Consider the following 12,723-nt stretch of genomic DNA (forward strand, 5'->3'; position numbering starts at 1 on the left):
CAAACTTTGTCAGAAAAAGAAATTCCCAGAACCTTGTTAAGATCTGAGAAGACAGCCAACCAAGTGCAGGACCCCAGGCAATGTAATTTGAGCAATCAGTCTAACAACCAGGCTATGCAACTAGCCTGACCCACATGACTGAACAATTATTCAATCTAATTTGGCTCTCCTCTTAACTTTTCACTACCATACAGTCATTTAAAGAAGACAGTATTTGGCAAAACTTTTCAAACACTTGCCTTCCTAAATTTAACTAATAAATCTTTTTCAGTAATTAAGAGATCAAAAAGAAACAAATTAAAAATTAATACAACTGTGTGCCTTCAAAGAAGGTCTTTATTTATTTGAGAATCTTAAAGCCAATTTCTGAATCCCAGGCTTACCATATGTGGTTTCTTTAGAGTTATTTATGTTGAATTTGCCATCCAGCAACAATCTATGGAATCTCAATTTCACATATTAAAAAGTATGCCTATTTGGAGGCAGTTAAATTTGCATTTATCTAAAATAATTACAATTAGAAATAGTTATGTATATTCTGAAAAAATGCATATCAAATGTTTTTTTTAATACTTTAAAGGGTGCTTTCAATGTTGTCCAGTTTCCCCAGTCTGGTTAGGAGAAATAAATTTGCCCACTATTTACATATTAGTAATATAGTTTAAATATATTTAAGAGGTCACTATGGTTCAGTACTTCAGATTAAGTAGATGTTAAAATTACATCTTACGTAATCATGCATACATGGGTAAAATCAGAGAACATCATTCTACATGGCCAAGATAAAATGCATGACGATAACAAAGAACACACTGTCAAGTTGGGGTTTAACACTTTATCTCCCCTAAATTCAAAAGACATTCTAATAACATATTCATGTTGGGGCAAAATGATACTAAAGTTGTTTATATTAGATTTCATCTCTAGTTTGCTGGCTATTTGTCCAGTAAACTCCTAAAATTATGTTACTAAAAAGTTCAAATGACTAAAAAACCCAAACAACACAAAATCTGTATACCTGGGACTAAATAGTTGTTAATGAAATAGTATTGGAAAGAGACCAAAAAAAAAAAAAAAAAAAAGAAAGAGACAAACTAAGACTATAATTGGCCTGTCAAGCTTTGCTTTAAAAATCATTATTTTCATTACCAGTTTTTTTGGGCTTTTTGCTCCAGGCTAATATGCCACCCTAGGTATGAATATCTTTGAGATTTGTGGACAACTGAGGAACTTAATAAAATTAGCAGAGTAAGTTTTTCAGATAATATGGCTGTAATTCTCATTCTGATTTGCTTAAGGAAATTGATGTGTTCTCTACATTACACATTACTATAGGAAACGTGGTAGAAAAAGATGATTATTTAATGGAAATCTGTAATGAATCCTTTTGTTGAGCAAAGAGGGCAAGTGTCAAATGAATAACCATTCTCTAAGTGGGATTTTAATTTTAGATTTTATTAAATTGAGACTATATCATTGAGAAAATTATTCCAAAATTAGACTTCTTACAAAATAAGAGTGTATGTATTTTCTTCCATTACAAAATTAATACATGCTAATTATGGAGTATGTATGAATTACTTAAAAACAAAAATGACTGAGCCTCTGCTTCTTGACATTCTGACCCCAATCCTCCATTATTTTCCACACTGTGTACCCCAAATGTAAATGTGGCCAGATGGCTCTCATATTTCAACACTTCAGAAGCTCCCAAGGGCCTCCATCATTTGTGTTTTCCAATCTTTTTAGCCTTCTCTATGACCACCTTGGCACATCCTGCCAGTCCTCTAGATCATTGCACTTCAGGTTGCAGTTTGCCAACCTCAAGTTGTTTTTCACCCAGCTACAGATACAGACAGTTCTCTCCTGACTAAGGAACAGGCCTCTCACACTACACACAAACACCTGCCTCTTTTCCTCTTGAGAATCTACCCGGTAGAGTTATTTCATCAATAAGTTATTTCATCCACCTTAAGTGGATGCAGCTGAAAAATCTGGAGATTTTTCTGTCTACAAAGACATGTTCTGGACAAGATGTAACTCAAACTAGCTTATATACTTATTTTATTTTAAGTACTTAATAAATCTTATTTTATGCTCATAACAGATGCATGATGTAAGTACAGTTATTATCAGGCCCATTTTACTGATGAAGCAATTGAGGCAGAGAAACAATAAGTAACTTGCTCAAGTTGATACTGCTGGCACATAGATGAAAATAGAATTCAAACCCAGAAAAGGTTGCTTCAGAATTAGAACTCTCTATGTTAGCTGCTTAGCTTCAGATTTGGGCTAACTTCACAGGGAGCTCCAGCTTTGGGAAGGCAGTGAGAACAACTATTACATTCTTGTCGATCTGATAAATTACATGGAACAAGTCTACACAACTACAATATGAATATGCTCAATTGGAATTTTACACTTGATCTTAGCTAAAAGGCTGAGAACTGATCAACTGAAGTTTTAAAGGTAAAGATCCTGATATGTACTGGCTTCTCTAATGCATTTTACACCACAGTTCTATTAGAGACATAAATATTAGGACATTCATCTCCCCTATTCAGTGAATTAATTCTTTTTATCTCTTTGGCTTGTAGAGGAAATTTTTTGATAGGGCTAAGGGTGAACTGGCCACCTTTAGCACTTCTGACATCAGGGGTACTACTGGAAAAGAATCCTGACAAATGAATCCTTCTAAATGTGATATGGTTCTTTGGCAAACTAAATGTGAATTATGTTAACACTTGGATGATCTCTGAAAAGAAGAGATATATCATCACTCTTTAAAAAAAAAATCCTTAAAGTAATATGTGCTCATCAAAATTGACAATGAGATGGGATAACAGCAAAAACAACAGGGCAGAAAAATTCAAGGGTCCATCCCTCCACAGAAAGAGTGAAAAACCTGGCAAAAACTGTCAGAACCAACTTTATCTGAACTCTGGAAACCAATCAAAGTTTACAGCAATCAGGCAAGCACTTAATCAGTAAAAATGTTGATTCTCATTAAGGGTCTTGAAGATGCCAACCTAAGTTCTTGGCATGGGTTCCTGGTGCCAAAGGAAGCAGAGCTGACCTTATTCTCAAAGAACTGTGGTTGCTTATTTTGACCTGCCTTTTGGCTCCTTGACAGATAGTGTCAAGGGCTTGCCTTTATTTTGCCAAACTCAGCACTCTATCAGGGCAGAGAGGACATTTTCTGAAAACATTTAAAGGCAAATTTATTAGCTGGGGATGAATGGAGAAAGGGATAACAGTTGAAGCAAACAATGGATATATCAAAAAGCTTGGGAGGAAAGACTGTAGAGTGCGATGCTTTGGGAAATAAGAGCTTTGAAAAGCTCCCACATATTCCTTGGAAACTAGAAGGCCATATGCATGCCCAGGGCACAGCACATGCTCAGAAAGACCTGAGAAGGCTCCACATTCTCACCTCAGGATGACATCCAAGCTCTGCACAAGCAGAAAATGAAGGCTAAGAAAGAGTTGTAAACTACCAAAGTGAATGTCAAAGGCATACCCCAACATATATACAGAGCCCACTGATAAAGACTGGGGGAAATATATATATTTCTGGTTCCAAGTATTTAAGGGAATCTCTGCCAAATAATTAGCTGACCACTAAGTTCACAGAACAGAGATTCCAGTGGGCACACAGAGCAAAGAATTTATACTCTACAAGTTAGTTCAGAAAAGTCATTAGACAAATACCACCAACCACGAGTAGCAAAAAAACCCAAAAAACAAAAAACTGAAACTCTGGAGAAGTGGGAGAATCTAACTGCCACATTATGTATTAAAATAAGTTTAGTATTCAACAAAAAATGATGAAGCATGCCAAGAAAAAAGAAAGCATTGTCACACACAGAGAAAAAAGAAATTAATAGAAACTATCCCTGAGGAAGTCCAGAAATTGGACTTAATAGACAAAGGCTTAAAATAAATTATTAAAATCACTTAAGTATGCTCAAAGAACATGCACAAAGAAATAAAGGAAAGTATGAGAATGATGTCTCATCAAATTGAGAATATCAATGAAAGACAGAAATTCTATTTATTTTTTATTTTTTCTAATGTGAATCAATGACCAAAAAAAAAGGAAAGAAAAAGAAATAAAAAGAAATTTTAAAAAGGAACCAAATAAAAATTCTGGACTTGAAAAATACAATAATTGAAATGAAATTTCACTAGATGGGGCTCAATGGCAGATTTAAGCAAGCAGAAGAAAGAATCAATGAGCATTAAGACAGGTCAATTAAGATTACCTGACCTGGGGAACAGAAAGAAAACTGAATGAAGAAAAATGAACAGAGCCTAAGAGACCTGTGGAACACCATTAAGAGTATCAACATACAAATAATGAGAATCCAAGAGGGAAATAAGAAAAAGAAAGGGGAAAAAAGAATATTTGAAGGAAAAATTTACCAAAAACTTCCAAAATTTGATGAAAGACATGTATCTACACATCCAGTAATCTAAACAAACTTCAAGTAGGATAAAACCAAAGACAGCCACAACTAGAAACATTATACTTAAACTGCTGAATGACAAAGACAAAGAGAGAGAATCCTGAAAACAGCAATGAAGAAGCAACTTGTTCTATGCAAGGATCCTCAATAAAATTAACAGCTAATTTCTCATCAGAAAGTACAGAGGCCAGAAGGTAGTAGAATGGCATATTCAAAGAGCCAAAAAGAAATTTGTCAATCAAGGAACCTGTATCCAACAAAACTATTCCTCAAAAATGAAAAAGAAATTAAGATATCCCAGTTAAACAAAAAAGTAAGAGTTCATTGCTAGTATACATACTCTGTAAGAAATGCTACAGGGAGCCCCTTTCAGGCTGAAAGAATAAAAAAAACAAAACTACACAGCACAAAAAAATAAAGACACTGGTAAAGATATGCTATGGTCTGAATTTTTGTGTCCCTCCAAAATTCTTATGTTGGAATCTAATTCCCAATGTGGTGATATTAAGAGGCAGGGCCTTTGGGAGGTGATTGGGTCATGAGGGTTTCACCCTCATAAATGGGATTATTGCCATTATAAAAGAGGCCCCAGGGAGCTGTCCTTTTTTGCCTTAATGCCATGTGAGGACACACAGAAGGTGCCATCTATGAGGAATGGGCTCTCACCAAACACTGAGTCCGCTAGTGCCCTTCATCTTGAACTTTTCAGCCTCCAGAACTGTGAGCAACAGATTTTTGTTATTTATAAATTACCTAGAGTAAGGTATTTTGTTATAGCAACTTGAACAGACTAAGACAGATAACTATATAGATAAATGTAAAAGTCAACATTAATGTATTTTGGTTAAATTTTTTTCTATATGATTTAAAAAAACAACTACATAAAGCAATAATTATGAACCTATGTCTCAAATAAATAATATAATTCTATGTTTATGGCACATACGTGTAAACATGTAATCTGTGACAATAACAACATAAGGAGGAGGGAACAGCATTTGCTATAGAAGCAAGTTTTTTACACAATTGAAACCGAATTAGTATTAATCCAAATTAGATTACCACAAATTAAGATGTTAACTATAATCCTCAGGGCAAACACAAAGAAAATAAAGATCTACAGTAAAAGAAATGAAATACAAATCAAGTGGTACACTAGAAAAAAAAAAAAAAACCTAACACCAAAGAGGGAAATAATGGAGGAATTGAAAAACAAAGAAGATATACAAGGCGTCTTCAAAAAGTTCATGGAAAGATTCACATTATCTTTCAATTCCATTTTTCCATGAATTTTTGGAAGTACCCTTATAAGACATTACAGAAAATAAATATCAAAATAGCAAAAGTAAGTCCTTCCTTATCAATAATTACTTTGAAAGTAAATGAACTCAACTCTTCAATTAAAAGGCAGAGATTGGCAGAATGAATTAAAAACAAACATGATCCAACTATATGATATCTACATATCATATAGTAGGGACTCATTTTAGAACCAAAGACACAAATAGGTCAAAAGCGAATGGATGGAGAAGACATTCCTTGCAAACAGTAACCAAAAGACAGCTGAGATGGCTATACTAATATCACTCAAGTGAACTTTAAGACAAAAATTTTTGCAAGAGACAAAGGACATTAATGATAAAAATGGTCAATCCATCAAGAAGATATAACATATAAACAACTCCAAATATAAACATAGGCATCTAATAACAGAGCCCCAACATATACGAAGTGAAGATTTAACAGAATTGAAGGGAGAAATAGACAATTCCACAGCAATGGTTGGAAACTTCAACATTCCACTTTCAGTAACGACTAGAACAATCAGAAAGAACAGCACAGAAACAGAACACTTGAACACAGTGTAAACCAACTAGACACCTAACAGACATCTATAGAACATTCTATACAAGAATGGTAGAATACACATTTTTCTCAAACATACATGGAACATTCTACAACATAGACCATATGTTAGGCTACAAAATGTCTCAATAAATTCAAAAAAACTGAAATCATACCAAATATCTTCTCCAACCACAATGAAATAAAATCAAAGACAGAAGGAAAATTCACAAGTATGGGGAAAACACAATACACTCTTAAACAACTATCAAGAAATCAAAAAGTAAATTACAAAATTCTGTGATACGAATGAAAAGTAACATTATGTTGTCTCCCTATAAGGTAATTATATGTCTGTTGGAAGACTGTATTTGTCTGTTTCTGTTGCTTATAACAGAAATACCTGGAACTGGGTAATTCCTAAGAAAATGAAATTTATTGCTTACAGTTTGGGAGGCTGAGAAGTCCGAAGTCCATGACTGCTGGATCACATGGTTGTTCTATTTGTAGTTGTTTGAGAAACATCCATACTGTTTTCCATAATGGCTGTACTAATGTACAGTCCCATGCAAGCCCTCTATTATACCCTTTTGCAGGATAGATCTCTTTATCATTATACAATGACCTTCTTTCTATCTTTTTATAGTTTTTGGTCTAAAGTCTATTTTATCCAATATAAGAATAGCTACTCCTGCTGGTTTTCGGTGTCAATTTGTGTGGTATATCTTTTTCCATTCCTTTACTATTAGTCTGTGTGAGTCTAACTGGTGAAGTTAGTTTCTTGTAGGCAGCATATAGTTGGGCCTAATTTTTAATCCAGTCTATATCTTTTGAGTGGGGAATTCAGTCCATTTACATTGGTAAAGATGTATTTTCCTTCTCCTGGCATTTTATTGATTTTTTAATGGTTGTTTTATATATCTTTTGTTTCTTTCTTTCCCTTTTACTGTTTGTCTTGAGTGTCGGTTTTCTGTAGTAGCAAGATCTAGTTTCTTTCACTTCCTTGCTTGCATATCTGCTCTATCACTGGGTTGTATTCTTTCTTTTGTTTTCATGGTAGTGATTATAAGTTTCTGGATTCCAGATATACGACTCCCTTGAGGATTTCTTGTAGGGCTGTTCATGTGGTGGTGAACTCCCTCAATAAAAAAATATTTTTTTTCTTTAAATTTATTATTATTTTTTACATTCTACGATGTTGTTGCAGAGCAGTTGGGGGGAGGGGGAGAGGAGAAAGAGGAAGGAAATAGGGTGGGAGGAGTAGGAAAGGGGGGGCTTGGTCAACACCCATGGCCCCCCCATCTTTCCAGCAGGGGAGACTAAGGGGGTTCCAGTATTAGCTCAGTGGTCTTCACTGGGCTGGTTTTGGATATAAGAGGGGTGTGGCTGAGGCCATCAGCCCCCCCACTATCCCAGCTCAAGAGACCAGAGAACTTCCTGCAACAGCTGGGTGGTTGTCATTGGGCTGGTTGTGGATACCAGGGGCATGGCTGAGGCCGTTGGTTCCCTACTGCCCTGGCTCAGGAGCCCGGGGGGCTTCATGTGGTGGCACAGTGGTCATCACTGGGCTGGTTGGGTATGTTGGGGGGGTGTGGTTGAGGGCCTTGTCCCTCCCCCCCTCCAGGTTTGGGAGCCCATGCGGCTTCCAGTGCTTCTAGGTTTTATAGGTGTTCTTTGGTGGTGTTAGACTTTTACTAGTTAATATCAGACTTTGTCTCTGATGTGTGGATATTTTGTTTTTTTCTTTCAGCTCTGTGTTAGATCATTTGCTGTTCCCACCACTTAAACTCTAAACTGGAACTAATTTGTTGTCCTTTGCTTACTTTTAAAATGGGGGAACTTCTTGTGGGGACCAGTACTTGAGTCCTATAGTTGAGGTAAATTGCTGCTTTGTTGCTGATTCCCTGTGCAGGTTTTGTGCAGCTCAGGTTTTAATTGTTGACCTTGTATATACTTCCGGGTCTTGTGAGGTCTGGTACACCCGGGTTGTGTGGAAACTCTGGTCAGGGGCTGAGTCTTTTCAGCAAACGTGTGCTCAGCAGATCTATACTCCTGAACAGTCTCCACTGAGTGGACCTGTGCTGACTGGGGGGCAGACAGCTGTCCTTGCTGTGCTCAGTGTTCCCCTGGTAGGCCTTTCTCCCCCACGACCCATACTCCAAACACTTCCCATGAGATGGGCCGTGCACCGGTCCCTTGTGATGACTCACCGACCTCTGAGTGGCTCCTTTTTTCAGCTGCCTGTGATTCCTCACTCCTATGTGGGTCCACAGGAACCCTTTTTGTGGTCTTACTGGCCTGGGGGCCACCAAGGCCCTCTCCTCCCCTGCCGACTCCAAGTGACTTCATATGAAGAGCACAGCTGTGGCTTTTTCCAGCTCTTGCTCCATGTGTTCACCTGCTCAAGGCTTGAAACAGCTGGGGTTCGAAATGGTGGGAGCAATCCTATCTTTTCTCATCATGGCTTCTCCTGCTTTCATGAACTCAGTAGATCTCTCCTCCTCTTCCTCTGAGCTCTAATGGCCCCAGCTTGGCTGTCATTGCTTTTTAATAGTTGTAAATTGGTTGATTTGTGGGAGAGAGTGATGCTGGCGACTGTCTATTCTACCATCTTGACTGGAAGCTTCTCTAAATTTTTGTTTGTCTGGGAAATATACTATTTCCCCTTAATGACAGCTTGCTGGGTATAGTATTTTTGGCTACCAGTTTTTTCTTTTAGTGTTTTAAATATATCATCTGTTTCTCTTCTGGCCTGTAAGGTTTCTGTTGAGAAATCTGCTGTTAGTCTGATAGGGACTCCCTAAAAGGTGACTTGATGCTCTTCTTTGATGTTTTTAGGATTCTCCCTTTTTGACTTTTCACAGTTTGACTATAATGTGTCTCAGAGAGGAATTTTTTGGGTTGAATCTGTTTGGGCATCTTGACCCTCTTGGATCTGGAAGTCTGTATCTCTCCCAATATCAAGGAAGTTTTTTTGCTATTATTTCATTGAATAGGTTTTTAATACCTTTGCTATTCTCTTCCCGTTCTAGAATACCCACAATTTGGATATTTGTACACTTAAGGTTGTCTGACAGTTCTCTTTGATTTTCTTCATTTTTAATTTTTTTTTATTGGTTTGTCTGGTTTATTTAAAAGAGACTTGTTTTCAAGATCAGAAATTCGTTCTTCTGCTTGCTCCAGCCTGTTGCTAAAGCTCTTGGTTGTATTTTTTATTTTGTTGACTGAATCCTTCAGTTCCAAGAGTTCTACTACACTATTTTTTAGGGTACCTATTTCTTTGTAAAATTCCTCCTTTATATGCTGGACTGTTTTTCTCATTTCATTGTGTTGTCTACATGAGTCTTCTTGTATCTCATTGAGTCTCCTTAAGACTATTGCTCAGAATTCCTATTCAGTCTTTTCAAAGGTTTCCTGCTATTTGCTGTCTGGTGCCAGATAATTATCATATTCTGTTGGAGGTATCATATTTTCTTAGTTTTTTTCTTTTCGTATTTCTAGTATCCCAACATTAATGTCTGGGCATCTGGTGGAGCAGTTGCCTCTTCTATTACTCTCAAGTGACTTTTGAGGAGACAGAGTCCCTCATGTAGACATGTTTTATACTGACCATTGGGTAGGGTGTTTTAGTTTTGGTTTTGCGTAGATGTGGTAGTGTAGTCTCCATGTGGTGACTTGAACTGTATTTAACATCAGTTACCTGTGAGTGCCTCCATGGCCTTGGCACTGGGGTACTCAGTGGATCCTTGCTGAAGTGAGTGACATTGTGTTGGGTCATCAAGGTTGTGGATGAGATCCCAAGCTCTTGGGAGAAGTGCCTAGTCTCTCCTTGGCTGAGGTAAGTGACCCTTGGTGGACTTGTTGGCACATCAGCTAGTATCTCATGATCCTGATAGGTGCACTAGGCTGTACTGAAGATCCTCAGATTGAATGGATGACCTTTGGCAGGGTTTTCCTTTTCTCTTCCTTGGAGGCAGAGGCTCCTCTTAGGTCCTTGCCTCTCCTGTACTGTATTTGGTTATCCTGAGTTTTGTACACATCAGTAGCGTGTCCCTCCCTAGGCCAGTGCATTGCTGTGCAAGTAGTTCCCACCAAAGGCTGTGCAAGAGCAGGGGCAGCATAGTATCCCCTGTGGGTTGGAGCAGGACTGGGCTCACTCACCCCTTTCTGGTGGCTCTGCATGTGTCCCTCCCTGAGTCAATGCAGTAGCGTGGGCTCACCGCTGTTCTCACCAATGCAGTAGTTCTCACCGCTGGTTGTACAACCACAGAGGCAGCATAATTTCCCCTTTTGTGCTGCCTGGTAAAACCCTGGGTCTGAGTGAGGTGGAGCTGATGGTGCTCAGTCTGGGTGTCGGTGGGGAGTGGGACGGACTGCTATGCAGGGAGACAGGCAGCAGCAGAAGTGCTGTAGGGCTAGGTGTTGGCAGTGGTTACGGCAGGGGGTCAGGGCACAAGCAAGAGGAGGTGGACTACTGTTAGGAAGTGCTCACAGCCAAGCAGATTCTTTTTGCTGCAAGAGAAATTTCCCCTTGCGCTGATCCTGGTATCAGAGACATGGCAGCTGAAGCCATGTGCCTCTTTCTCCTCTCTATGCCACCATCCTGGCCTTTCTTGTTCCACAGGAACCTCACCAGCCTCCTGTTGCACTCCTATGCTCTCCCACTGATGCTCTCATCAATATTTAGCTACTTTTTGTTGTGGTCTTTTCAATAAGAGGAATGTGCCCCAGGCACCCCTACTCTGCCATTTTGCCTCCTTTTTCCTGATTTTGGACAAATTACCTACCCTCTCTAAAGTCGCAATTTTTCATCTGTAAAATGGAGATGATAATGCTACAACATCTAAAAACTGCTGTGATTTTAAAATGAGATATGTATGTGATGTGCTTTATTAGAGTGTCTAGCATATATGGCTAGTGCATAGGAGAGTAAAACAAATTTGGAGCTCTTTTTATTGATTAGATGATATTTATTGAGTACCTACTATGTGCAAGCACTGGGGATACGGTGGTGAACATGATAAACATAGCCCCTACCCCCATAAAGTTTTGTTATGTAAAAGCACTCAAAGTTCTGTCCTAGGTGATTCAAGAGATATTTCTTATTTTACTTTATATAAAGGATTGGCAAACTTTTTCTATAAAGGGCCAGATAGAAATATTTTAGGCTCTGTGGGCCAAACAGTCTTTGATGCAACTATTAAATTCTGCCTTTACAGTTTGAAAGCAGCCACAAACAATACATAAACGAATAAGTGTAACATTATTCCAATAAAATTGTATTTACAAAAACAAGTAACGGCTGGTTTTGGCCCATGGACTACAGTTTGCCGACCCCTGATTTATATCAATAAATTGCCAATAATCTAAAACTCATTGTATTTACACAGTGTCTCTGCACTGCAAATATAACACCCATATTTTTAGGTCTGCCAGGAGGTAGAAAAATATATGGCTAGTTAATCAAAACAAAAATCAGAAGACCTCGTTAAGGACCTGACCAAAGTAAGTACTTCTGAATAAAACTTCCTAGTGCCTTGAAAAAAACTCAGAAATATTAAATCCAAGGAAAGATCACATATTTGTCTACCAGATTCAGTAAAGAAGGAAGACTATAGTCATCCAAACTATATATTTAGGCACACAGATGAGAAAATCCAAAGTCTGGTTGACATTTGGGAACCTTAATTTGTGTAGTGTTACTAATTAAGACCAACTGCCTCAAAGTTAGTAATTTTTGACTGGGTCTTTGGGCCATTTTAGCTGCTAATATTACCAATAAAAACCTGAAGCTAAACTGTTAATAATGACTTTGCCCTCTTTACTCTGGCCTTTGCTTGTAAATGTACCAGTCAACACAGCCCACTACCCCAACTCATTCAAAAAAAGAAAACCAATCAAAAACCCAAACCAAACCAAACCAAAATTATATGCCTGAATACAAGTGCAATTACTACTAGAAGAACTAAATAATAGAGACATTTAAAGGAAGTTGTCTCTGGTCAGTGGATCAGGAAGACAGCGCAGGAAACTTGTATTGATCATAATATCTTCAGGACTAGGAGATTTTATACCAGATGGGTATAAAATTTAAAATAAGTTGAAAAAGAAAAATATTTTAAAAATAAATTTTAAAATAAAAAACAATTTTCCATAGCAAATAAAAATAATAAATACAATAAAGTAGTTACTTTATGATAAATTTTAAGTCTGAGTTTCTATGACCAACATGCTACAAAAGAAGCAGGAAGAGGCTTTGGATTCTTCTATTGTAGATCACTGTTAAAATCAATGGCCTTTGGAGAAATCTTTTGAAACTCACGTAAGATTTTAGCTTTAGTTGACTTTCTTAGCCTTAAACTATATATAGTAACCAATGATAGATTAGCCTATATCAAATCCTGGTTAT

General features: G+C 37.5%; 1 protein-coding gene across 2 annotated transcripts in view; it reads right to left on the reverse strand.

The window, feature by feature from the left end:
• DNAJC1 (DnaJ heat shock protein family (Hsp40) member C1) overlaps nucleotides 1–12,723 on the reverse strand; it is a 222,900-nt gene that overhangs the window by 138,681 nt on the left and 71,496 nt on the right. The window lies entirely within an intron of this gene.

The sequence above is a fragment of the Cynocephalus volans genome, chromosome 6 (genome assembly GCF_027409185.1).
Source record: "Cynocephalus volans isolate mCynVol1 chromosome 6, mCynVol1.pri, whole genome shotgun sequence".
Classification (NCBI taxonomy): Eukaryota; Metazoa; Chordata; class Mammalia; order Dermoptera; family Cynocephalidae; genus Cynocephalus; species Cynocephalus volans.